Here is a 27,118-nt window from a genome sequence, read left to right on the forward strand (position 1 = left end):
CTCCCCCACACCCCTCACTGAGGCGGGCAAGAAGGCGTGTGCTGCCCAATGACATGGGAAAGATGGCGTGTACTGCCCACCTGAGGAAGGCAAGAGTGGACGTACTGCCCACTGGTTCGTTCTAGAGGTGGTGTGAGCCTGCTGGAGGCTGTAGTGTTCCTGTGTGAGGCATCAAGGGTGCGTGTGCCACACTACCCACCTGACGGAGGGAGAGGTGGTCTGCGGCACAGCAGATCTTGGCCTCACACTCTGTGTACTTCTGACTGATAGACACATGTGGAAGTAGAGAACCGTCGGTGTCTTGTAAGTGAACGAGTATGTCTTAAGTATGAGCTTGACCTACTTAAAGATCACCACACAAGTTAAGTTTACAAATCTCTCAAGCAACATGGTACAGGAGTAACGAATAAACTACATCAAAAGATATCAAAAGTAATTAAAAAAGACGCAATTGCTAAATAAAATTCTTTCATTGCGAATAATCAAATGTAATTTTGCAGGGGATTTTATGCGTTGTCGTCCCGTAATTGCAAAGCTTCAAACAAATTATTTTAAATCATGATTTCATCAAAATAATAATTACTGAATATACGACAAAGATTATGATACGGGAACATTGCCTTTTTTACTCGTTATTATCTATCTGAACTTAACCAAACACGTGTATGTAAAGTTAATGTATTCAACTGGCCAACAATTGTAAATTACAAACACTGCCTCGTACACAACAGAGAAGTTAAGCAACGATGGGTCGGGTCAGTACCTGGATGGGTGACCGGCAGGGAGCACCAGCTGTATCACCGTCAGTGGACGGAGGAGAATACAGGGTTCAGGAAACTTATCGTTTACATACTCTGCTCCCCTTCATGCTGCACGGGCCCTTATATATATATATATATATATATATATATATATATATATATATATATATATATATATATATATATATGGAAGTACACATAATTTCGCCAGTAAACAAGATAGGCTTGGCATAAATTAGATTATCAATAATTACCAAAAACTATATTATTTTCCCTGGGTCGCCCGCTGGGCCAAAATATGTATGTGTGCAAAAGCATTAACATTTAGATCAAGGACAATTTATTGTTAGTAATGGATTAATTGTTATTTAATAGATCCAAACGAAACACCATATGAATAATTCAGTTACTGTATTTATTGGATTCGTTAATGCGATGTGATATATATACATCGTGCAGGATTGTATACACATGATTTCTATCATGTGATATACAATGTTTACGTTCTACTGCAAGTATGTTTATAATACAGTCTGTATACTTATATGTAACAACATCAGAAACAGTTAATGAATGAGAATGAAAGTGATTATGCATAAGCATATATGTGTATTTACGCTTCAATGCAAAACTGTACGTATGTAAATGTGTCTGTGACAGGACATCATGCGCAAGTATGGGTGTATTTGTGTGCATTTGCCTCTTTAACTTTCTCTACTACTATACAACTCATATATATATATATATATATATATATATATATATATATATATATATATATATATATATTGGAAAGGATCACAACAGAGCGCGTGTCGAAGTATATTCCTATGAATCCACGACAAATGAAACACTATAAGTTCCCAAGTGCACTTTCGTGTTATAATCACATCGTCAGGGGAGATACAAGAAAGAAATATAATAGTCAGTTGATATACAACGTAGCTTGGAGGCCATTTGTTTACCAGATGGCGTTCTAGCTACGTCTCTTCGGTGTATATCAACTGAGTTATGATTCTTTGTATCATCTCTGATGATGTGATGAACATGAAAGTGCACTTGGGGACTTATAGTGTTTCATTTCTCGATGACTCATAGGAATATATATATATATATATATATATATATATATATATATATATATATATATATATATGTGTGTGTGTGTGTGTGTGTGTAAGTACTCTTACCAACAACTGTATATTCCATGTCTTGTCCAGTCTACTAAAAGATTCAATTTCCACTCGGTGGTGTACCGAAGCTCATGAGATATGTATGTGTGTAAACTGCTGGCCAAGTCAAATTTAGTGATGTGTTTCAAAGCTGAGTGTTTCAGAGGCTTCACTTTATGAACCAGTGAACAGGAAACTGAGTGTCTCGTGAGCTGCACATTTTAAACCAACGAATCAGGAGTTCAGTGCTTCGGAAACTCCATTCTAAGAAGCAATGCATCGTTGAGTGGACATATCAAATACAGGTTCTGTGCTGAAAATATCAAGTACTATTCGCAGAAATTCATAGATGAAACTTTTCATTAACAGTACTAACTCTTACAAGCAAAATTTCATATGAATTTCGACCATAAACAGAACTACAGAGCACTTTCTGAACTTTTTGTGTAGTAGGTTAATTCAGGATCCTATGAGAAACTCTGGTCTTAAAATCATCACTCAAGTTCATATTTCCTTCAAGTGGATCTACCCTCTGCTCTTCTGAACAAATATCCTTATATGAAGAACATGATTAAAGACTCTAACAATAAGACCTGATAACTACCTCACACACACACACACACACACACACACACACACACGAACATGTACAGAGAGCGCGGGCCGCCGGGGCTGCGGTGTGAGCAGTGGAGGGATTGTGTCAAGGCCACAAACACCACCACGACACTTCCCTCCTCCCCCAGTGGCTGACGATGACACTCCCGCCCGTGACGCTTCACCCCTACTGCAGCCACACGTAGCCATCATACTCTCTCTCTCTCTCTCTCTCTCTCTCTATATATATATATATATATATATATCATTCTATCTGCATCTATATCTGTATTCATGCCATTCTTATCCCTTATTCTGGCACTTATTCTTCCTCTGTATTTCCCTCCCTCATCTTTACCCGCTTTCCTCCCTTACCTCCTCCTCCCTCCTCCTACTCTCCCAGCTCTCACCACTCTCCAAGATCCACAAAAACACGCCAATTTCCCAAACACTAATTCTGTGCAAAATTCGTCGTATTTGCCGCGCAAGCCTTTTAAACCCCAGCGTCTGCCCGAGTTGCCAGTTAGGCATTATCACTCCACGTTATTTATCCTCCACTGAAGTTTCCCATCCAAGTATTCGGTTCCCGGTGGGACTGAAAGCTGGGAATCCGGGGATACAGATTTCCGTGAAAGTTATGGCTTGTTATGGAGGCTGGGTTCCTGTGAGTAGGTGTCGGTTTAAAAAAGACTTTCTGAGTTAATGATATGCAGCAGCTAGTTCAAGTTTACCCGTGCGAACAGTTTTATCAAGCGAGCGAGGGTGAGGGATTGGGAACACCTGTTGGGGAGAGAGAGAGAGAGAGAGAGAGAGAGAGAGAGAGAGAGAGAGAGAGAGAGAGAGAGAGAGAGAGAGAGACCATGCTAACCGGATCAAACGAACGGTTAGTAAGGTCGATCCCGTGGTGGGCAATATGGGAGGTAAGACCCTTGTGGGAGGGCTAAAGCCTTGGTTTCCTGCATCACATCCTCATCCCATGCTTGGAAAAATTGTGTTTTTAAACCCGTCACATCAGCCACTCCCCTGTAGGGATCTGTCTACACGTCGCCAACCCAGCCCCGTCCAAACTGGGCCTGTCCATCCCAAACTGGATCTGTCGATCCCAAAATAACTGCTTCCGTATTTCACTTCGATCATTTCTCCCTGTCATATAATTTCGGCATCCATTTAAACCATTACCATACTTACGTACCCCCCACCATACTTACAGGTACCTCCCCCTACCATACGTACATACCCCCACCATACTTACATACCCCCACCATACTTACAGGTACCTCCCCCTACCATACGTACAGATAACCAACACAAAACCTTACCTCTGGACTGTCATTATGTTCCAACCTAGTGAGAATAACAACACATCCTACGAACTGGTTGCCACTAGGTCCGTAATCCTTTCATATTCAGATGAAAAATGACCCTTCCGTCCGACGGTACAAGTGGCCCATCTTCACCTCGACCTTCACACCTCAACTCACCTGGTAAACAAAAGTGAAAACCTTATTAGTTTTAACAGACATTATTATCTCTTAAAGAAAATGGGAAGTGTTACTCACTTAAAAAGAAAACGGAAAGCTTTTTTAAAAATGGAGGATGTAATGCCTTTGAAAGGAAAGGGAAATCATTGCTGACTGTAGAAAAAGATGAAAACGTTGTTACCTTCAATAAGAAAACGGAAATGTTATCAGTTCTATATAGAAAACAAGCAGCAATATCATCTTTCAAGGAGAAAAGTAGCGTTATCACTTCGATAAGAAAACAGAAAACGTATTGACCTTGAACGATATTAAACTTCAAATAAAAAAAAAACAAGCTTTTAAAACATTGTATGAAAAAGTCCAGATGACACCCAGGTTAATCTGCCCTCGTTCCCTTAATGATTTTCCAATCTATTTCCTTGATGACATCACGGAAATAACAACACTGAAGGACAAACATGAATTCTATATAACACATTCCTATCATCTTCTGAAACACAGTTACGTGGGATGGCCCCACTGCCAACGTCTAACCAAGATGTGAATTACTACATTAACCAAACGTAGCCAACCTAGTCTCTCTCTCTCTCTCTCTCTCTCTCTCTCTCTCTCTCTCTCTCTCTCTCTCTCTCTCTCTCTCTCATCCTTGAGGTAGTGGGAGAGTGGATGGGTGAGTGGGGAGGATGTGGTCCAGAGGGGAAGGGCAGTGCCCTACCCCTTCTCTCGATGGTAGCGGGGGTGGAGGGGGATGGAGGGGGGGGGGTGGAGTGGAGAGGTTTCGAGTATCATAGCACTATAATCCCCCCCCCTTCCCAGCCCCCCCCCCCCCTTCCTTCAAGAGATTAATCACGGCAACCATTATACCTTATTGGTCGTCAACTGCCAGATTATGCAAACTACCCTCTCCCCCACCTTGTGAGAGGGTAAAGATTGGGGCGAAAGATAGATTGGGAGAGGGTGACGGGGCCTGGCAAGGAACAGGATAAAGATTGGACGGTGGCACAGATTAGGGTTCGCAGAGATTAGATACGGTGCTGATTACGTGCGAAGGAGATTAGCCAGTCGAGGGGTCTAGTCTGAGGCTGGCCAGATGTCGATAAAAGGTGAAAGAGCTCCAGAGGTCAAAGGTCAAGGTGGAATGAAATGGTAGAAAGAAAGAGAAAGACCGAGGACTACTACCACACTAGCATTAACCAACACATAAAGATACAAGAAGACAAGGGATAACATGAAACAGCAAGTTGGATACAATTCGGGAAAACTTCTCAGAATAAGAGAAAGAAAAAGACGAAAAGCAGAGAACAGCATGAAAGAAATGATAGAAGAGATGAAGATATAATATACCCTAAATGAGACACACGAAATAACTGGAGAGAACACAAGTTATAGAGATAATAACACGAACCAAGATCAGACAAAGAACAGGAGAGGAAGCTGTATAATATCAGATAAGCTTGAGAAATTGCTGATAATACAAGATAGAGAAGGAATAACTAGAAAAAGACAGTTGTATTGAACTGTATTTTATTGAATTATAATACAATTTTAGGATTAATACAACACAGTTGACTGTCGACGTTGCAGTCTGATAATATGATGAAAAGTAAAGATTCCAACCCTTAGATTTTCCACTCCGTCATAACTATACCACCAATATCCCAGTGAATATCCCATCTATCCCAGTGAATATCCCACCTATCCCAGACAATATCCCATCCGTCCCATTAACGCCCTCTACGAGACTGGATGTAAAAGAAGAATAACTCTCCTCTTTCTTCAAGCCTAACTCCTAGCGTCCTTCTTAAACCGCACTAATGGAAATATTTATAGATTTTTCTAATGACTCCGCCATCTAATCGCGGCTATAAATTCCATTATGGATATTACCCAGGGAGGGCCATATAAATTCCTGGTGATCCCATATGGCGGACAGCATTAGAATACCAAGATGGCGGAACCCCCCAACCCACCCCCACGAGATACATGCCTATTGTGATATATTTTCTCCCAGACATTAGAGGTTGACTTTATCATCATAATACATCCAAGAGAGAGAGAGAGAGAGAGAGAGAGAGAGAGAGAGAGAGAGAGAGAGAGAGAGAGAGAGAGAGAGCACAACCCCACTGGTCATATGTAATCACCAGGTTGTAATAACCATTCAACTTTTGTTAGTCTTGATTAAATGTTGACACAGTTACTACGTTGTGTTAGTCTGGTGGGATTAATGAGATCTTCAGTCTTGTGACGGATATTGGACATTACAGTTACAACTGGTGACGGTTTGGTAGGGTTTGAGACAGCAACGGTGGAGCCTCTCTGTCTATAATCATTAATTGTATCGACTGTAACAATATCTCAAACGATTATACATGCTAACCTAACCTCTTCATCTTCTAAGCCGTACTTAACACTTTTCTAAAGTTATTATGTGAGTGCCTTTTGACGCGACGCTGGAATTAGGGTATTTCTTCCCTCTACCCGTTTTCTATTGCGGATATACCCATTTGTGGGTTGAGCAGGTCATCATGTACGGGTCCGCCCACCCCGTGGGTTAGGTCCTATGGAAGTTATGTTTTCCATGCCAGGATTCACGATTAGGGATTAGGGTGGGACCTCGCGGGATCAGGAGAGGATCACGTTTTCCTCTCTCTGTGGGTGATAACTTTTCTCTCTCTCTCTCTCTCTCTCTCTCTCTCTCTCTCTCTCTCTCTCTCTCTCTCTCTCTGCTGTACCCCGCGTCATGTGTTTCTGCTCTCACACTTCATCAGAATTTCAGCAGGGCTGTAACTCTGTACTGTACTGTACTCCTCTCTTAGCCTCTTGCATGGAGAGACTTTAACTAAATATAGCTTTCACGAAGTTATATACGCAAAAGCAAAGCACCACATTACGTTTTCCTTCGTGTGTGTGTGTGTGTGTGTGTGTCTCTGTGTGTCTGTGTGAGAGGTCAGTGAAAGCATTACAAGGGTCACGTGTGCCAGGGTTAATGGTCGTATCCGGCAGTGTAAGAAGCTACTACATATGTGTTACAGTGGCCCTGCTCGCTGGCCCCTGTGTTGTCGCAGCTCCCGAGGCGACTGTCGAAATATTGTAGACATGTGGTTGTTGATGCAGGTTATGGACGTGTTGTGGTTGTTGATGCAGGTTATGGACGTGTTGTGGTTGTTGATGCAGGTTATGGAATTCAGAAACCCCTGTAGTTACCCACATACAGTTTTATTAGTGTTTAACATCATAAATAACTTGAAGAAAACCCAATGAACGAAATCTACGAATAATCAAAACTATAAAGAAAACGGGAAACCAAGTGGAAAAAGGGAAAACTTGGCATCAACAGAAAACCAATTACAAAGAAAACGGAAACATAAAGAAAACGGACTAATGGTGGCAAGAAATATTTGGACGGGACGCTTTTCTTTGTCAGGAGGAAAATCAAGTGAAAGATTACGGTAACTGTGGACCTGACGGAGGTTAAGAAGGTCTTCAACTGTCTGTCTGGCCACGGCTGGGGTGGTGACTGGCAGACCCAGGGACCAGCCGGGATCAGTCAGGATCATAACTTTAGGAACAGGTATTATGCTGGGAGGGAGGGAGGGAGCAGGAGGGAGCAGGAGGGAGCAGGAGGGAGGGAGGGAGAATGAAATTCAAGTCTCTCTCTCTCCAACCTCAGCCACCACCACCACCACATCACCACACTACCACCAACACATCACCACCACCACCACCACCACTGACCCATAATGTGTGGCTGGCCAGTATTGACAGAGAGATCGGATTACCACGCTCGATTTAGCCTGGGAGGAAACCATCACTCCCTCACCCTCCCAGGGCTAGAATGGACGCGCCCGTATCTTGTGTGTCTTGTAAGATGGTGACGATGGTGTTGTAGGTGGGTGGTGATGGTGGTGTAGGTGGGTGGTGACGGTGGTGTAGGTGGGTGGTGACGAAGGTGCAGGTGGGTGGTGGTGATGATGCAGATGGATGATGTTTGTACGCATGGATGGTAGACGGTGTTGTACGTAGGTGGGTGACAACAGTTGTTTCTGGTATAAATGGGTGGTAGAGGGTGATAATAATGTAGGTGGGTGGTGGAGTGTGCAAGTGGTATACGATGGTGGTGGACAGTGCTTCCTGTGTATGTAAATGATGGGTGGCATTAGCAGCATACGTGGGCGTACGGGTGTTGGTACTGCTGGTGGGTGACGGGTGGGTGAGGTTCGTGATGCAGGTGGGTGGCAGAACGTGGTTCTTGTCTTGGTTCTTCCTGGTTCTCATACACGGTGGTACATGGTTACTGTAGTTAGCAGGGAGGTGGGTGATAGAGGTGGTGTAGGTGGTGTAGGGCAGTTGGTGATGTACATACATTTGCAGGTGGGTGGCTGGCAGTGGGTGGTAGGGGGTTGAGTCAGTGGAAGCAGGAAGTGCACTATACTCGAGAAACAAGAAAAATAACAACTTTGCACTTTTAATACTTTGTAAGTATCTCAAACTTTTATATTAATTCTAGAAGATGAATTTGAAAACTTTTCATAACAGAATGAGAATTTGCAGAATTTAATACCATTCCCCGAGTGGCCAAGAGGAATCGACTTACAAGTATCATCCTCCAACACAGCTAAGAATCTAACTTCCTAAATATAACTGAAGTGTGACGTAAGGTAATCAGGATCATGATCTAGAATCAAGTGTTATTGAGAGTTTACCTGTTACATGTCTTCATGACCTCCTTCTGCTAACATCTCTCTCTCTCTCTCTCTCTCTCTCTCTCTCTCTCTCTCTCTCTCTCTCTCTCTCTCTCTCTCCCTTCCTATATAACTCACCCCACCCCACCACCACCTGATGATAACATTATGTGTGCCGTTTGAGCGGCCTCACACACGCCGCCACGCCAGGAAGTTCCATTTATCTCGACTATCCAGATTAACAATGATTTAATAAAGGGGAAGAATTTTATCCCCAGGGAGGCATAAAAATCCTATTACAGCATTCGTTCATTAGGTGGAGAGGTGTTCAATCACTTACTGGGCTTAATAAATGGCCTGGGTGCTGATGTATGTTTGTGTACAGGGAAAGAGGCATTTGTGGTTGAGTTTGTACGGTGGAGAGTGGAACTTGTTTGTATGTTTGTGTAGTGAGGAGATGCATTTGTAGAATTATATGAGAAATGGAGAGAGAGATTTGGAGGAGAACATCTTCTAAGGGTATTTGTCACGTGTCAGTAGACTCAAGGTCATTTACTGGCATGGATGTAGTCAGAGACATTGGTCAGTCTTTTGAAAAGGTTTCTTTTTGGCCAACGATGAGAGATGGAGACATTCAATACTGCATACTTCCCTACTCTTCCATGTCTTAAGGCATGTGGAGGGTCTGGAGACGGTGGAGGGGCCGTCATTTTTTGTAGTGAGGAACAAGTCCAGAAACTTAACACCATGAAAGGAGGATCAGATTCTCTGCTGAAAAGTTTTGGTTGGTAGAGGGCGTTGCAGGGACGGGGGTTTGAATACTTATATCCTTTGGGAAGGAAAAATGGACGAAGATAAAAAGAAGAGAATGAGGAGGAGGAGGAGAAGGAGGAGGAGGAGGAGAGGGTCGTTTAGACGAGCTGTGACTACTGGATTGAATTCAAGGAGAGAGTGAAGAAGTGACCCCCTCCTCCTCCTCCTCCCCACGGGGGATGGGGATAGGGAGAGACCCAACTCCTCCCTCACTACCCCTGGGCGGGTGAAACTTCCCCGAGTGACGTAGGATTTTGGCTTCTGTTCATCTTCGCTCCCTCACCCTCCTCGTCCTCCCACGCCAACATCAGTCCTCTCATCCCTGCCTCCCCCCCGCCCCCCCCCCCCCGTCCGTAAATCCCTCCCAGTGCCTTCTTCGCGGGAAGTTTTCAAGAAGGATTTATCACCGATGCATTACTAAGGGGATTAACCAGTGGGGGATTACAGAGGTGATTCACCGAACCGCGATCAGCGGAAGAGGATTCCTGACCCACACGACTGAGGGGGGATTATAAAGAGGGATTTATTCAGACAGAAGGTCGACACTGTTGAAGGCGATTACTTGGACAGGATTATTTATGAAAGGTTATCAAGGTGGATTACAGGTCAGACATGAGTGTCTTGAGGAACATTACTATGAGAAAATACTTAATAGATGTTATCCTTTATAGATTAATCAAGGGATTTATTATAATATCACTTGGACAATATGAGAAAAGGAGATTACAAAGGGATTTCTAATATGACTAAGCGTTGGATTAACAAGATTTTTGTCTTAGAATTGACTGAATGAAGATAACTGTTTAAAATTACGTTGGGAAAATCAGTTCAGGTGATTACTTAGGATTATCCAGGTAGGATTTCCGGGTAGTAATGACGGAATGATGAAGCAACCCCCCCAGGGTGATGGAGAGGGGGACCACCAAGGGGTAGGGGAGGTCTCGTGAGGGGCAGGTCTTCTGTGTGCCACAGTGAGTGATCTTGTATCTCTTGGTTACAGTTGTCTGTGTGAGCCTCTCTCTCTCTCTCTCTCTCTCTCTCTCTCTCTCTCTCTCTCTCTCTCTCTCTCTCTCTCTCTCTCTCAGAGAGACAGACAGACATTCAGCTTCGTCTGTATGATAGACAAAAACCTCTTATTCCTTCCACAACGACATACATAAGGATAACATAATGTGAAGACGAATTTGGCAGAAATAATGTGTTTGTATTTCATGCTTGAGAAAGTTACGTGTCCTCTGATGCATCTACAGTAAATGTAAATAGAATAGATGTTCAACTGTAGTGAGTGATAGATGAAATCCACTTCCATGACGCTGAATTATGAAGCTGTGCTGACTGATTGCTGTATCGTACCTACATGAAAGTTAAATGTGATGATGAAGATGATTGAAATCAAACTTTCGTGTATTGTGAGGAGCTTAACACTAATGTTCCATGAATACTAACATGTTAATCTGTAATTCAACACCACTCTCGCATGGATGTGAGTGTGCCGTGCGTGTTAAAGTTGGGCATTCTGCAGTGCCATACAGTGCCACACGCCAGGGTACACACCCACATGCACCTCACCTCACAAGCCCCAAACAATAGGCCAAGCCTCCACATCAAAGGGCCTAATCGAAGCTTCCAATCGCCGGGGCCAATCCCGCGGCTGCCTTCATGCACTGAGCCCACATCACATGGTGACCAGAGCAACCATTGATCATGCAGGGGGTAGAGAGGGGGGGGAGGGGGTACAGCACCTCAATACCCTCTAACCTCTTTAACTAAGCTGAGAATTATCATAAATAAAACCTTAAGAAAACTTTGACGGGTGTGAGGCATAAATCTGTGAGACGTTGAATAAAGAAAAAAAAAAAAAAGAAAAAAATATGTTCCACTGTATTTTCTTCCCAACCATAACTGAAACGACACATGTGATCAACAGAACTGTTACGAGAAGCCTCCCGACCGTTGTGAGAGCTGCACTAGCCACACAACACTGAGGCACAACAGTGTCTGTCCTCACACACTCAGCCTTGCTACACACTTTACAAAAATGAAATATAAACAGTTTGTGTCGTTGGCCACGACCATTACTGCTGGTTGTACTGGTGTACAATGTACGACCTGTCGCCTGACGTGGTCGTTACAGGTCGTTACCGGCAAAGTGACAATATTAGCCGTCGTCGGCGGAGATCTTGTCGTGTCGCTCATTATGCAAATGAGTGAGTAAAGTGCGTTAAAATCTGCATTGGTTAAAATATGCAAATAGTGACAAGTTCTACATACTCATCAAGGAAGATTGGGTGGTTGGGATGGCCTGGGATGGTTGGGATGCTCAAGATGCCTTCGGGATGGTTGGGATGGTTAAGATGAGCTGGGATGGTTGGGATGGTTGGGATAGTATGCTAACAGAGTTAGGGGTGTAACTGTTGGCTGGCTGTGACTGTCTTGTTGGCAGTGTGTGTGTGTGTGTGTGTGTGTGTGTGTGTGACCTGAGTGTTGAGTGGCACCAAGATATGCTACTCTCCCACACTCGCCTTCACTCCCTCACGACCCCCCCCTCCTCCTACTCCCACACTACAACCCTCGCTCCTCCACAACAACAATCTTTCTCCTACAAACTCCACTACAACCAACTCTGTCTACTTATACTGACAACCTCTCTCTCTCTCTCTCTCTCTCTCTCTCTCTCTCTCTCTCTCTCTCTCTCTCTCTCTCTCTCTCACACACACACACACACACACACACACAGGAAGTACCACATCCGAGCCACTTGTCCTTACTGCCCCATACCCCACCTTAACCCCCACCAGCACAGCCACGGTCCTCCCATCTCCCCCAACACACACCCCCAGAGATCGCCCAGGTACGCCTCGCTGCCCCACAACATCAAGAATACCCAGGTTGTCATCTTACACAGATGCTCGAAAATTCCTAAAGAAAAAACATCGTCCAGATCTTCACATGTGGCACGTGGAGGATGCACGGAGAGGAAGGGGACGTCCGGTAGTACCGACCCTGCCTGAGCCACTGTGGCCTCATCTTCGTTAACCTTAACTTCCTTCATGGGGTCTTCACTCCTCCGTGATGACGTCACAACCTGCTTAAACATTTGTCGCACATTATCTTGTGTGTCAACGTTTGTACGATCTTAACCTTCTGTAACCAGGACGGTCCAGCCCACCATCTCTAAAACGTTTGTTCATATATTTTCTTTTAGTTAATCCTCAGCTCTTTATCATCAGATCAGAACCCACCACTGAGATATCCAAATCTTAGTCTTCCCGAACGAGTATTTCTTCAAAACTCATCATTTGAACCTAATAAATGTTCCCTGATTTAAGAGAGAGAGAGAGAGAGAGAGAGAGAGAGAGAGAGAGAGAGAGAGAGAGAGAGAGAGAGAGAGAGAGGAGTATCAGAAGGTATTTGATGTGTCTCAATCTAAGTGACATCTTATTTTTGTGCAGAATTATTGTTCTATCAACAAATCTAGTGAGTCTGGTCCGTGATTATATTCCACTTCAAGCTGTGCGAGACTGATGAATCTTGAGGAATAGAAATATCATGAAATATAACAAGATTTAAAGATACAGCTGCAATAACTTATGAATCCTTCCTGGCCACAGAAAGACTCACATAACAACAGATACATCTGTTCTGTGTCAGGCTCAACATCGATGGGTCGCCCTACACGATGAACTATTGCCGGAACTGGCCTCAAAAATCGCTGCTTCTCCATATGTGAGCCGGAGGAGAATGACAAATCCCAGCCAGAAAGTCAAAAAAAAAAAAAAAGATGAAGGAATCCAAATCCGACTACGTAAACCCATAATCCGAAACTTCACAATCCAGACTACGTCAGTCGGTCCAGATTCAGCAGTGCGACCCCTGGGAAGTCTTAGTGAACCAGGCAAGAACCGTCCGGTCATTAGAGGGTCTTGAAGACCAATTGTACCCTTCTTGCCCTGACAGAATCACTTAGTAAGTGTGGGAGGGAGAGGGAGGGAGGAGAGTGAGAGAGGTGGGGAAGATGTGAGAGCGACGGACAAGAAATAAAAAAAACAGTCTAGGGAGGGATTTCAAAGACGCTGAGAAGCGCCGTCAGTTGTCAGGAAGAAAATTTTGAGGAACCGAAGAAGACATTACAAGTTGGGAGGTAAAAATGGTCGTGAGGCACAAAAACACGTGGACAGAAGGAGGGACAAATCGAAGGTGGATAGGAAAAAAAAAGGAACGAGGCGAAAAAGGTGGCGAGGGAAGAAACAAAACAAAATAGGTAGTGAGAGTTTAAAGCAGATAACATGGGGAAAAAATTATGAGGAGGAGATAAAAGGGACGGCTAGAGGGGGGGGGAGAGGAGGCATAAAGTAAGAAATATGAGGGAAAATATTAAGTCAAGTTGGTGTTGGACCGTGGCTACCAGGGTGGGGGAGAGAGAGAGAGAGAGAGAGAGAGAGAGAGAGAGAGAGAGAGAGAGAGAGAGAGAGAGAGAGAGAGGCGGGGGGCACTTGTGTACACACCTGCCAACACGTGTACACCTGGTTAGCTCTACTCTGGGAGGGACCGTCCCACACTCCCTCTGGGATCCCAAGACAGGGGTCCCCGGGTACGATCAATCAATCCCTCTGGGATCCCAAGGCAGAGGTGCCTGAGAGGGGGGGGGGGTCCCACAGTCCCTTAGGGATCCCAAGATCATATGTGGTAGGATCACCGGAGGGACAAAGAGACTTGGAAACTTTTGGTGTGTACTTTATGAACGACCTCTCTCTCTCTCTCTCTCTCTCTCTCTCTCTCTCTCTCTCTCTCTCTCCCTCTCGCCTCCAGGATCCTCCTAATCTGGGCATATTTTTAAGAGAGAATTTTCTCGCTTTTTTGTGGGAAGTTTGGGTCTAATTCCTGCCACCGTCTGTGTGGCTTAGTGACACCTGAAGATCCCCCGGCTGTGAGAGAGAGAGAGAGAGAGAGAGAGAGAGAGAGAGAGAGAGAGAGAAGAGAGAGAAAGAGAGAGAAAGAGAGAGAGATCATATCATTATAAAGGAAGTCATTAATACTTAACATATCTAAACCATTTTCGTCTTCACCAAACTAAGATACATATCTTATATATTGTAGATATGCAAATATATTAACTATTTAGATATTTCAGATATTATAATAATTAACTACGATAGAATTATACGGATATGACGAACGTTTATGAATTCTAACGGTAAGACTAAAAATTACAGAACATTATGGTACTAAATGTGGCTGATCATCACTAAACACTACCTCACTGTAGGAAGAACCATCAGCCAACGTAGGTCAATTGTACTAAACACTACATAACACTAATAAACATATTGTATCTATATGTAGCAAACAAGTCTAGAGACATGTAATTAACGTTACAAGTTTGTACTTACAAAGCCCTAGAAAACTACTGAACATTACTTTATGTTAATAAAAGTCTTTAAACTTTAATACCTTATATGATCATCAACATAAATTTCTTGTGAAACACCATTCTATACACATTATATAAACATCACTTGGAATATTAATAATCACCATTATACGGTAGCAAACTGGCACTAAACATTGTTACACATCAACCAGAGATGGTTTGGTGGGTCCAGGGAAGGCAAGCTCACCTAAGCAGAGTTGAACACAGGCCAGGATCAACTTGCTAATTACCTTTGATTACCGTGCCAATTACATTTAATCATCGTGCTAATTAATGTTGATTATCTTGCTGAGTGGAATCGAATATCTTTGTATGCCAACGGGAAATGCTACAGAAATGAAGTTACAACACCATTCTTACATATTTGAGAACATGAACTAAAGAAACGTACATAGGCACAGGTACAGACAAACAAAAGGGAGTACATATTAATGCACACATGTACGGCAAGGCTGTTACATATGTGACATACGTGCACACAAGATTAACCTGTCTTCCACCAACACTCTTACTTCTTCAACACTCACTTCACACAAACCGGTCAAAGTTTCAGACAACACATATTTACATCCGTCAACACACTCTAAACCTTCCGCCAACACTCACTTCTCACACCAACATACCAACTCTCCATAACATTCACTCTCTCCGAAAATACACTCTCCCTTCCGCCAACACTCATCTTCACTAACACACTCAAGCCTTGCATCAGCACACTCTCACGTCCTCCGACACACTCTAACTTCCGAAAACGAAATCTCATTCCCTCCTGAGCACTTACATCCCTGCTACCCCGTATCATCCCAATGCCCACGCACTCCCAACCCCCTCCCACTTGTTCGCACACTCCTTGCCCAACTCTCCAACCCCATCCCTGCACACTTTCACCCCTTCCCACACGCACTCTCCTCCCCCTCTCCCTCGGCCCAGCTCTCCCACGCACCCAGCGGGACCCCTAACAAACATGGCAGCTTTAAACAGGCGGCGAAATAAAGGCCCATGAGACAACAGGCTCTCGGGAGGCTTTGGTATTGGTAATTAATTTCTCTCCTCGACATCCATCCGTCTCTCAGGCGGGGAGGGGAGAGGGGAGGGGGGAGGAGGGGGGGGTTCAGATGGGGTGGGGTTGTGTAAGGGAAGAAGGGTGAGGAAGTGGGAGGAGGCAGGAAGTGGGAGAAGAAAGGTGGAGAGAGGGATAGAAGTGTGATGGGGAGAGAGAGGTGGGGTTGGGGAGGGAGAGTGGTAGCTTCCAGAGGTAAGGGTGTGTGAGAGGGGCAGGAAAATCAGCGGGTGAGGAATTATAAAAGGAAAGGGAGAATTACAGGACGAGGAACCAGAAGAGACAGTAAAACAAACAGAAGAGTGAGATAAGTCAGAATTATTACGGGGTAGAGGACGACCAAAGAAAGGGAGCAAAGAGAAAGAGAGTGAACTACATCCAAATAGAACATTCACAATGGAGACTGGATAACAAAGAAATTATCACATAACAAAGAAAGCTTCGGTCAATGGAAGTAGAGAGTAATGTTCTCGTGTTGTGAGCAGGTACAGACTCCAGGTGTAAGATCAGACACGTTATTGACGGACACAGCGAGTGAGTGCCTTGGTAGCTGGTTAGTGTAAGTACATTTGTACGAATAAGTGCATCAGTAATTGGTTATTGGTTAGTGTGAGTAGCTCAGTAACAGGCCAGTGTGAGTACATCAATGTGATAAGCACTCACTAAACTGACTGGGTGACACCATGAACGCATCTGTACAAGACCGGTGCAACATCTGTGAAATGTTACCTGCAAGACTTAATGATAGTTGACACACCTGAGGTTTACCCATAAGACTTGGGTAATTAGGAACGTTGATCTTTAAAACTGAAAACTTTCATTTACGACATAAAGCATCAATACAAAGCCTATAGATCAATAACAGGATATAAAAGATATAGGGATTACGTATATTTATAAGCAGTGTCATTATTAGATTCCTGAGTAACCTAACCTAACCTAACCTAACCTAACCTCTGACCTCCCTTGATGCATCCCTCTGACCTCCAAGAATCATGACAGAGTCTTCAAAAACACAATTCATCAAGTACGACTTACGATACAAGTATCGCATACGACACGAAAGTACAGTGTTCGAAAAATAACAACAGTATTTAACGCGATGCACATCAATGTATATATATATATATATATATATATATATATATATATATATATATATATATATATATATACATTAACGTTATCATAAACCAAACGTAGTGAAAGTATCGTACGCGTCACATTAAGATCATCGTTACGTTGCACATAATAAGAGCATCAGACGCGTCATAAATACCATGGGATACGACACGCTGAGCGGAGGAGGAGCGGCAGCAGGCACGACCCTCGTCCCCAGCGATGATGTGTTTCTTGTCTTGTGGAAACGGCAGCGTCAGGCCTCGTGTGGCAGGGTCTTAGACCAGCCTTGGAGGGACTCAGACCCACCTTGGAGGGCCTCCCACCTTGTCTCGTCTTCCGGACAATTTGAGACGATAACTAGGGAGTCTGATGAAGTCGCAGGATCAAGAGATTATACGAGAAATAGTGTAGCACGGGGGAGAGGAGGGGGGAGGGGATAACGCTAGCCACCACACCACACTCTGTCGCTCTCACGCTTCTTAGGTCAACCACAAGGAAACGGATCTTTAGCAGAATTTCGTGGTGTCTTAGGAAACACAGGGACATATTTTTATTTTTCCGGTGTACACAGTACCTACTAGCAGTGCCAAAGGGCAGGACCAGCGGGTAGCGCTCACCGCAGCGAAAATATAGGGTTACGAAGACCGAGTCTGGTGAGTTGTGTTGTCAGGTATCATGCGTGAGACGGAGAGAGCAAGGAGCCCCCGTGTGGCTGAGGCAGTACGAAAACACATCTCCCTGGGCCACAGGAGTGACACTTGACTACTACTGAGGTGCTGACAACCGCAACTAAACCTCCTGATACCCAGGCAGGTAGTACAAGTAACATGTGTCCCTACACGGTGCCTGCCAACCACCTGAGAGAGAGAGAGAGAGAGAGAGAGAGAGAGAGAGAGAGAGAGAGAGAGAGAGAGAGAGAGAGAGAGAGAGAGAGAGAGACCCTATAACATCTCCAGTCGTCGTTAAGCCAACACAGAAAGACTCAACTGTGTTATACCAACATGTCCTCTTATCCCTCTTCTTCCATCGCACTACCAGACCACAAGGGGTCCTTCCCTCAGCCAGGGGCCTGAACTGTACAGCTGGCCTCACGTACCTGCTTACCCCACAGTCACGACCTCCACCAGGAAAGAAAAAGAAAAAATCCGTCACTGACAAGAAAATATCCCAAGTTCATAGATCAATGTGTTTCTTTTTTCAACTAAGACACCAGAATGACGTACAGGTTCGGTAAATTTTGAGAAAGATTACACTTCTAAAGTCTATATACTTCAGTCAAATCGTGAATGTTATTTCTATTCTACTGAAGAACAGGATTGAAGCTCATGTGCTGGATTTATGGCTCACAAGACTATGTTCCATTTATGTGGATCTTCAAAACTTATGTTCTCCCTCAGAGTGAATCTGTCTTCCATATTCTTCTTATGTTCTTCCCTTCCAACCTGTTCACAAAGTTCTTACAAGGTTCTTCCCTTCACAGACTCTGTGTTTTTAAACTGAGTCAGGTAATATTTTTTCCAGAAAAACATAACCTTCGACAGAAAAAAAATTCCCAAAAGCCATGTAAGCTTTAAGGATTCGCTCTCATGGCATTTCCGTGATTCGTTCATTTATAGAGGCATCGTCTCCCAAGAGCCTTTCCTTGTGACAGTGTTCGTGAAACTTGTTTTCAAAATAACAGCTACTCTTCTGACCTGCATTCTCTTACTCTACCTTTCCTACTAAGAGTATTATCTTCACTATCTTACTGTAAGTCTTCCATCTTCGTTCCTTCATAACAAACTGAACCGTGTAACGAGTTCGTCACTTGGGTTCACCACTTATATTCAATACACGCCGAAGATGATGATGTGTGACTATATATGTAGCTAAGTATATAATTTACTACATATAATTCATGGTGATATAAAACTTGTGATATTCTCGACAAGAGAGAAGGATCTTGCCCTTATATCTACATGATGCAACGCCTTCCCTCATCTCCTGTATGAAGAGGACGCAGCGATGCGTCGCACCACAGCCCACGCTCCACCTCAACTAAAAATGTCAAGATAATAAAACGACACGAAGTAAAGCAGGGCAGGACCTGAGGACGCGCCCTAACATCTTCACCCTGACCAGGGCCACACGAGGCCGCCAGACACGGGAATGAGAGAGAGGTTGGCCTCCCGTCCCCCGCCTCGCTGCTACAAGCAGGCTACTTTACCGTCCGCTCATTCTGGGCACGTCGGAGGGAGTCGGTCATCCTGGCGCAGGCAGGCTCGGGAGGTCGTCAGAGTCGAGGTCGTGTTGGTTAAGGATGGGAATGGCGACCGTCAGGACCCCTCTCCAGCTCTGGACCTCTCCAACCATTGTACTCCTCAACCCAGTTATTTTTAGGTGTGTTCACACAAGCCCTCTCTTATAGCCGCCGGCTCCCCTTCTATAAGTCTAACTCCTGTATAGCAGAGACCATCTATATCATCTATACAAAGGAATGTATGTATCTATCACAAGAATTCATCTCCATTTACCTAACGCCTCCAAGTCTGAGTATATACATCACCTTATCTATATACATTTGTGTTATTATACATAACCAACGGATTTCCTTATATCAACGAATAGTTATGAAGCTGAGACCATATATATATATATATATATATATATATATATATATATATATATATATATATATATATATATATCGGCTTTTACTGGTTACGGAAGAGCCAGCATAACATACTTTGATTTTAGCGACATTTCAGTGAAATTCCTGTCATAATTTTCCCTTTAGGAGACTGGAACACACTCGTCAGAATTAGGTACTTTCCAATGAGTCATTTGTGAAATACTGGAACAAAACAACACATGACGCCATCAGTGCCGTGTATGGCCGTTCGTTTTATAGGCGCTCGACCAAAACAGCCCATCGCAACCACCACAATGGAACTTGAAGCTAATGTACAATTCACATGACCATACACAGCTACAGCTGGGTTATCAAGCTTTACATGACCATACACAGCTACAGCTGGGTTATCCAGCTTTACGTGACCATACACAGCTACAGCTGGGTTCTCCAGCTTTACATGACCATACACAGCTACAGCTGGGTTATCAAGCTTTCAATTGGCAGAATAGTATTTTTCTCTCTCTAGTTATAACATTATGACAACAAGCAGAGTTAAGTAATGGTTTAATACAGTTTAATTAACGCAGTATTGGTGCGGCCATTTGCGGTATTGGTGCGGTTGTCTGCGGTACTGGTGCGGTTATCTGCGGTACTGGTGCGGTTATCTGCGGCCATTTGCGATATTGGTGCGGTTGTCTGCGGTATTGGTGCGGTTGGTGTGTGGACGTCTATATACATTCTCTATTTATGATTGTTTATATACTCAATGGTGATAATCATTCATTAATAACATATACTGACAGTAATATAGGGATGAATAAGATGATGATAACTGAAACATATAACATTAATAATGATAAGTTATACAAATGATGACAACACTGTTGATAACAGCGATAACAGTTATGACATCATCGCAAGACTAAATTCATTCAATAAATTCCCCATCTACAATAATCAACAACCCCCCCCCCGGGGTACAACATACAATAATCAACAACCCCCCCGGGGTACAACATACAATAATCAACAACCCCCCGGGGTACAACATACAATCGTCTAACTATAAGTTCATCAAAATTTCAAAAACGCTGATGCTAAAAAGACTGAAATTCCCTGGCCAGTCCACATCATCAAAGACATTAACAATTAATGGTATTAGGGGCAGGCTATCCTGTGTAACTACGCATTACTAATTACCAACTGCTTGTTTCGCCTTGTTCGGTGATTAATTACCCAACTGGCGAGGGGGAATGGGTGGCACAGTAGCATGAAATGGTGGGAAGGGGAAAAATAATATGGGTAGGGAGTGTGGAAGGGTGGATACAGGAGAGAGAGAGAGAGAGAGAGAGAGAGAGAGAGAGAGAGAGAGAGAGAGAGAGAGAGAGAGAGAGAGAGCAGTAGTAAGGTCGGAGGCATCAGCGTGAGTATATAAAGCCCAATAATCTTGATTTAAGCTTAAATGTTAAAACTTACATTTCCAGGTTCTGCTACGTCCGGTATGAATGGACCACAACTCGAAGCAAAACAATGAGGGTCGTTGTGGTGTGGGCTGAGTCAAAAGGCTTGTGGAAATGCCTTTTTTTACCCATTCCAAAGCCCCCGACCAGGGCAGTACCCCAGACCACCAGACTCCAGCGTCGTTGCCAATGTTTACGTCGACTAAAAATGAACTTATTACTGACGGAAATGACCTTAGAATGTAAGTATTGGGAAGCCTTTTCCCTACCAGACACTCCTAAGCTGTCGTTGGGCTGTATTAATGGACACGTAGCCTCCTAAAAAGAAAGAAATTGAGTAATACTATTCTATAAATATATATATATATATATATATATATATATATATATATATATATATATATATATATATATATACATATAGTGTGTGTGTGTGTGTATGTATGTGTGTTTAATTCCTGATGTTACATTGTTCTTGGAACAAAGCGGGTCATCATCGCGTCTAGACAACCATAGTTATTTAAGACGTTTTTTGGCTCCGCTCAACATGGGTTATTCTATTTTACGTGTTGCCTTATTTTCCGTTGGCTGCTGCTGGGTAGGAGGAGGAGGAGGTGTTCTTTCATTTCCTAGTCCTACGATGGCTCAGGTTCAGACTCAACTTCCTACATTCACAGATGATCTGAATGTCGAGTGGCGGACACTCACATTACTGGAGGTAATCCGGGCATCCAGGAATGGTAACTCAAGTTACTCGTGATTACCTGACTGCCCACCGTTGGCCACCAGACACATCAAGAGGAAAAACGTAATGGAAGGATTTTCTTAATATCCGACCTCTCCTATGTTACCTTCCTCTGACCTCTCAGTCGGACCTGACCTACAACAGCCTGATCCCTGACCTCTGACCTCAGGGCCGTCTACCGCTGACCTCGATCCTCTACCTTCCCCTACACCTTCTACTCCTTCCCTTGGCATTCTTTCCCTTCTTTTTTCCTTGGACCACTACCCATTTCCCTAAATCATCTACTTCTTCCCTGGGTATTCTACCCCTTTCCCAGGTCCTCTACCCCTCCCTGTAAGTCTTCCGGCCATCTACCAGGTCTTGTGCACCAAGGGATAACTTCTGCTGGAGTTGAGGGACACAGACAAGAGCTACACCCACAGGGCAGATCCCACTAGCAGCCGAGCCCCAGCGTAAAGAATAAGAGGAAAAGCAACGATATGGAAGAAGGAAGGTAAGATCTGGAGTGGGACCAGCTGCAGAGCAGAGAACTTCCATCGAGATTCAAGGAATGACAATGGTTCTGGACGAGAGACAGAAACAGAGCTGAGCTTAGCACTAACACAAGTGTTAATGACAGAACGACGAAAGAACAACAGGGCGGACGAGACAGAACCATCGTAGACGGAAACCATCCATGGACGCGACGGACCAACAACAGACCCACCACAGGAGGACCATCTGTAACCCGCCTGCTCCAGACGATGTCTTTCTTCTCTTCAAGTTATTTTTCTGAACCTTTGTTTTTGAAAGCTGAAATATTCTACCTGGAAGGATGCGACCTGTGCCCATAATATTACACAAATATGGAAGAAGATGGGAGAAAGAGAGGGAGGAAGAGATTATATAAGCATCCAGAGAGAGAGAGAGAGAGAGAGAGAGAGAGAGAGAGAGAGAGAGAGAGAGAGAAAACGAAGATAACATGTTTGAAGACAACGTGATGAGGGACGTCAAATAGACAGTCCACACAGACATAAGAATGATAACCAAACGTCGTCCATGTAACAAGGAAACAAAAGATTCTCTTTACACAGACCTAAGATGGCAGAAGGTTCTCCAATACATACAAAAATCGCTCTTGACACAAGGCATAAGTCCAAAATGTTGCCTTACAGAACAGACCCCCTGAAGATGATCTGAAGTCCTAGTACAAAATAAAACCTCCTGAAAAACACCTGATATATTCTTGCAGAGGAGACCCCCCCGCAGCCCCCCCGTCTTCCCCAAGACAGGTCTTCTTCGTCAGTGATGGTCTAAGCAGCAGCTGCAACCCTGAAAATTATATCACATTCCCGCCCACGCCCAATAGGCCTCTCCCATGGGAGATCCGCCAACTCAATTTCACTTTATTTGCTCCAGTGGCAGCAACCGGTTCCATATAATGGGGTTCGGTATATGAAATACAAGAGCCTGTGATACAGCTTGGAACTGGAAACCTTCTGACGAACGGTGATAGACTAATGGGCAACAATAAATCAAAATTTCCTAAAGAAATTTGATCTACGAATAATACTAAAAAATTACCATCATGTGACACAATACATTGTTTTAACTTATATATTCTACGATTTCATTTCCTGGTTCAACTGAGCTTTGAAACAACAATCTCAATAAATCATAAATTAAGGAACTCGACCAATTCTCTACAAAACTCAACTTCTCATTTCCGAAAAAAAACCATGTAATGTTTTGCTTGAACTAAATGCACCTCCACCATGATGATGGCTTCCTAGGCATTCTTCCTATAAGAAAGAGGGACCACCTAACCAACCACAACCAGGCCATGAAGGTCTCTACACCGACCCCAAAGGTCAATGGCCCTCCAATGGGGAACTATGTTTACCCAGGACCATCCTCCCCTACGGGGCAGCTAAGGTCACCCAGCCCCAGGAGATGTAATTAAAGTTGCTAAGTCTTGAAAAGTCCCAGAGAGCCTCGTAGTGACTGTTAAGGCAATTAGTTGCCCGTGAAGGATGGGAAGAAGGAATGGGGACGCAGGGTGGACAGAGGAGACGGTATGGGTGTATCAGAGAGAGAGAGAGAGAGAGAGAGAGAGAGAGAGAGAGAGAGAGAGAGAGAGAGGATACCATATAATTGAAATCAAGATTAGTGTATGCTTTGAGAAATTTATGTAAAAAAAGTACAAAAATTGACACTATCAACATTATTGAATTACATTTCAAGTAACTAGAATTCTCAGGATTCTCTCTCTCTCTCTCTCTCTCTCTCTCTCTCTCTCTCTCTCTCTCTCTCTCTCTCTCTCTCTCCATATATATACAAGAAGCTTCAACATTTATTTTGCTAATTACAGCACCAAATATATCCTACCTAACTTTATACAGATATTCTCAACGTATCTGGATATATACACTTATGAAAAAACTATGCCCAAATTCATGCAAATCCCACAGACGTTTGGACAGATCCATTCCCTAATGAGTCAAAACTTTAAAAAAATAGTCCGATGTTTTCTGATATGTTTGCTGAATGAAAACATAAGTTTATATTACTTTTCCCACAATCGTACGTAGTGTGGTAACACTAGTATAATAAATATATGTTTGAAACTTGAACATTTGCAATTCAAATATGGTATTCTGTGGGCCTCATACTTAACACTTTTTTTCTTTTTTTAGCATGGAACCTGTATGGTGGTGGTAGGAGAAACTATGGTCACAGGAGGAGGACCCATGTTCGAGTCCAAACGATGACTGGGATTAATACATCGTTACTGGACAGCTAAACAATACAAACAGCAACAAACCATCGGATCCTTTCGAGGTCGTTTGCGGTAGTGTAACAGATCACGAACGTAGAGTCTAGTGTGGTAGGAGGAAAAAAGCTGACAGAGAAATAGATGAGAAATACATGTGTACTTTATCATCTGGCCATGGTTGTGGTGGACGTCGTGCAAAGTGTTTGTCAAGTCCATCCCATGTCCTCCTTACACACACACACACACACACAAACCCTTTCCTCCCCAGTACGCCTCTCCCATCTCCGTCCCACAATAACTAATGGCTTGCCACCACAGTGCAAGCCGGAATTAATCTCCCACCCTGTAAACGCTGGCAATGTTTCCCCACGACATTAGCTCCGGCTTTCATTACGGTGCTGTTAAATATTAATGGAGACTGAGGCTCCTCCAGGATCATTATCACCCACGAAACGTGACTTCCAGTCTGGAACCAGTTATTTATATGGTGAATTAAAACTAGCTTTACCTTACTTTTAATTCGAGAAATGAACTTAGGGTTGTAGTGTGTCGCTTAAAATCCGGATTTTTTATTTTCTAGCCATTAGACATGATAATCTATGTTGTTTTTTGTACAAGTTAGGTTATTCATAATTCTAAAAGTTGTGGTAATAACTGCCCGTCGCTCACTCACCTTTATGTATAATCATAGGAACGATTACCACGAAGAATCTAGAGCAAATCTGGATCGTTAAACTCCCATTTTCCTGTCATTTCGTTTATCATTTCACCTGCTCTTATGATTACATTCTCTGCCTTTTCTGCTTCTGTTATCGCCCTACAAAACCCGACTTTCTCTTAAAATATTTCCGATCAAAATTCATATAATTTTCCTGCACCTGACATTGTTTTCAAAATTTATGGTTGGGTTTCGAAAATTAGATTCAAATGTTGATGTGGCCACCAAAACTGAATGTAATCCCTTATGGAGGCTTCAACCGTCAATCAGGGCCACGTATGGAGACGGTGAGAACGCGTACGGCCTTAGCATCATCTTGAACCACCTGATGAAGTTGTTACAGGTGGTGTAGATCGGATATAACCCTGTCATACGAGAGGACTAAGCCTGAACAAACATTCAGCCAACCTCCCATCTTCACCTTCCTAATAACAGAAATCATAATCAAGGATTATAGCCATATACGAAACGGTATTTGCTTTGAATTTCAACGTAAATTCACCCCAACGTATACATAGTCTTAAAATTGCAATTTACTTAAGTCTACGGAGCCCATATGACGACGCATAGAAAACGGAAACAAATTTAAAGTCCACTACAGAGCTGTGAACATTCGCTTTGTTTACTACTATAACAACTTGATAACTTAGTTTAAGTTTGGTTCTAACCTGAGTCAGAGATGAATGGACAGCGGGGTTCATCTTGAACTAGTTCTCCACAAACGTCGACGGATGTAACTTGAAAACACACGAAACATAACATGATGTCTCAAGTGTTTACCACAACACTCTCACTTTTTAAATGAACTGCGTTCACCGAAAGTTTTTGGTTTCTTGCTGGCGTTCATCAGCGTCACTTCACTATAAGGTACAACAAAAGCTATCTGTCTGGGCGCAAATTCAGTTCTAATAACTTACACAACACGAGAAAACTTCACAACACTTTACTTCATACTAAACTAACGCCATCTGGCATATGTAAATAGGCGTCACCAGCTCGTCACGACCGATGTTGTTATCGTTTTACATAACTTCGCTGATTTTTCCGGGAAAAATATTACGGTTTTGGTATTCCTCTAACCATTTGAGAGTGTAAATATGTATCATATATAGCATCCCCATCCTTCCCCCTCTCTTCCTATGGTTTAATCAAACTGAAAACTTAATTGTCAATCTACGAACAACGCACTCAGACAATTATCGTACACGCTGACCTGCCCTTCGCTCCTCATCCACAGGTACAAATTGTGTGGACCATAATGGCAAAATTATACTGTGTAGTTATCCATTTTTCATGGTAATATTTCTGTATCAGTCCGTGAGACAGAAATTTTCTTGCAGACACACACACACACGTGTATATATATATATATATATATATATATATATATATATATATATATATATATATAATTTTTCTGGATTTGCAACGACGTAACCATTATAAGAATCCAATCATAATTCTGTTAACCATTAAGAACGTAACGCCTAATTCTTACGTCACACTTTCCCAGCAACTGAGTGTAGCGTCAAGATAGTCTCAGCTTCCTGTGAGACCGTCTGTCACTCTATTTAGTGTCTCATCTTCTTCATGCAGGTGGGAGTTTGTTACGTCATACTGACTCAACAACTTACTCAAGATGTTCATGTGAGTGAGGGGTGGGGGTCATGTGAGTGAGGGGTGGGGGTCATGTGTTTAAGTCTAGGTGCA

At 43.3% G+C, this 27,118-nt stretch overlaps 1 protein-coding gene across 1 annotated transcript in view; it reads right to left on the minus strand.

The window, feature by feature from the left end:
• LOC139758001 (innexin inx2-like) overlaps positions 1 to 26,274 on the minus strand; it is a 419,086-nt gene extending 392,812 nt beyond the window's left edge. Inside the window, exon 1 of the mRNA XM_071678973.1 lies at positions 26,077 to 26,274. The gene's annotated coding sequence lies outside the window, so the exon portion shown is untranslated. The remainder of the gene's footprint in view (positions 1 to 26,076) is intronic.
• Between the last annotated feature and the right edge of the window lie 844 nt (positions 26,275 to 27,118).

This window comes from Panulirus ornatus, chromosome 29, assembly GCF_036320965.1.
Source record: "Panulirus ornatus isolate Po-2019 chromosome 29, ASM3632096v1, whole genome shotgun sequence".
In the NCBI taxonomy this organism is placed as follows: domain Eukaryota; kingdom Metazoa; phylum Arthropoda; class Malacostraca; order Decapoda; family Palinuridae; genus Panulirus; species Panulirus ornatus.